The sequence below is a fragment of the Sinocyclocheilus anshuiensis genome, unplaced genomic scaffold (genome assembly GCF_001515605.1).
Source record: "Sinocyclocheilus anshuiensis isolate Anshui unplaced genomic scaffold, SAMN03320099.WGS_v1.1 scaffold1015, whole genome shotgun sequence".
NCBI lineage: Eukaryota > Metazoa > Chordata > Actinopteri > Cypriniformes > Cyprinidae > Sinocyclocheilus > Sinocyclocheilus anshuiensis.
Window position 1 is genome coordinate 882,123 of NW_015546029.1, and position 2,001 is coordinate 884,123.

Below are 2,001 nucleotides of genomic sequence, written 5' to 3' on the forward strand. Positions count from 1 at the left end.
GGCTTGTCAGTTAGTTCGGTTTCTACATTGCTACAGTTTCACCGTCAATCACAGACAAACAACATTTTTCTCCAAATTGTGAATGGATTATGTAGAGAAACTGAGCAAAGGGCGCTCCCTTAAGGCACAGTACAGTTAACCAGAAATTACTGAGCTGGCTTATCTAAAACCAGAAAGTAATCGTGCATATGGTCAATTAGGCGGGTTTTGTTGTGAAAACCTGGCAACCCTGGTCACGCTTATTGACAGTGTAAGATGATTTACGATTAGCCGTGTCGGAAATCCAACCACTGATTGGCATGTTGTTATCTCAGAAACAGGCTCAGCCATCACATTGAATCAGGTAAACTGGTTATATATTTATGTTTCAGTATAATTACGCACGCTATACCAGGGGCGGTTCTAAACCCTTTTTAGGTGGGTTTCAGCCCCACTATCTGTCACCTTAGCCCCCCAAAACTATCTTAACGATCAGGCCAGTGCTGCTTCCTCGAGAAAGTTTTTCATTCTCACGTGTTTTAAGTCTTGTCAGTTTAAACATTAAAGTAATTTTAAGCCATTTAAGCCCAAGACATCTCAATGCGGTACTCACGCACTGTGATAGAGCGTTTCTATGCGCACCGCTCACACACCTGAAGTGCACAAACCGATAGCCTTCTCAGACAGCAGGTGAATACCAATGGCTGTCTTGACAAGTATCCTTGTAAGCACAGTCGGTTGTTTTAAGTGATTGTAAACCGTAAAGAAAATATCAAATGTACATCAGTATAACGGATCTGTGCATTTCTTATGTAAATAAGAAATAATATTGTATTGTAATATACCTGCACATAAAATTGTCAATTTATATATTGTTATTCCTTATTTACTTGTTCTATTTTTAATTTTTTTATTCTTCTTGTATTATCTGTGTATTATCTGTAATACTGTAAAAACAATAAAACTGTAAAAATATTACAATTCATATTAAATATTACAACAAACTTTTTTCTATTTTCATATATTTTGAAATGTAATTTATTGATGGCTAGGCTAATGGCTTTTTAGCAGCCATTACTCCAGTCTTTAGTGTCACATGATCCTTCAGAAATCATTCTATATGCTGATTTGGTGTATTTATTATTATCAATGTTAAAAACAGGTGTGCTGCTTAATAATTTTGTGAAAACCGTGATACATTTTTTTCAGGATTTTTTGATGAATTTCAGATATAACTTTTGTGCATGTCTTTACCGTCACTTTTGAGCAATTGAATGCATTCTTGGCTTTGCTAAATAAAAGCATTCATTTAAAAAATTCTTACTGACATCAAACTGAAAAATACCTAAGTCATTTATTGTACGTTTTAGAAACACTGTTGATGCATGAATTATTAAACCAAAGAAAGGTTTATTTTTTTCTACAAAATATATAATAATAATTTCTGATCTTACATTTAAATTAAGTATTTTGAATTTAGCAATAAAAGTAGTAGATATTGAAGAGTTGACAGCCATATAGAATTATGGGTAGAGGTCAAAGTTAATCAACCCCTGGTGACTGGGATGTAACAACAAACCCTGAATGTTAAAAACTGCATTTAAAATCACATCACAAAATTAAACATAAGACTGCGTGAACAATTCATATCGACACAAGTAATATGATGCATGCAGATGCATGAAGTGAAGTACAAAATATTGGCTTATGATGTTACCAGGCAGGAGAACGTCTCGGTTACGTATGGTAACCCTCGTTCCCTGAAGGAGGGAACAGAGATGTGACGTCGGATGACCGACGAATTGGGAATTGGGATCTCGCTTAGAGAGACCAATCTACTTCGAGTGTAAACTAAACGAGCCAATGCACATTGGCATGCGATTATTGCATCCAGCTGCTGCTGATCACAGCGTGAGTATAAGTGGGCAGCAGATGCAGCGCATATTCAGGTTTTCGCTGAGGAGCCGAGCCGGTGACCCGGCCGCTCAGCGGTGGTACAGGAGCTGTGGCGACGGGACGTGA

General features: G+C 37.0%; 1 protein-coding gene across 1 annotated transcript in view; it reads right to left on the reverse strand.

Annotated features, from left to right (window-relative positions):
* LOC107698718 (attractin-like protein 1) overlaps nucleotides 1-2,001 on the reverse strand; it is a 286,058-nt gene that overhangs the window by 282,386 nt on the left and 1,671 nt on the right. The gene's annotated exons all lie outside the window — the stretch shown is intronic.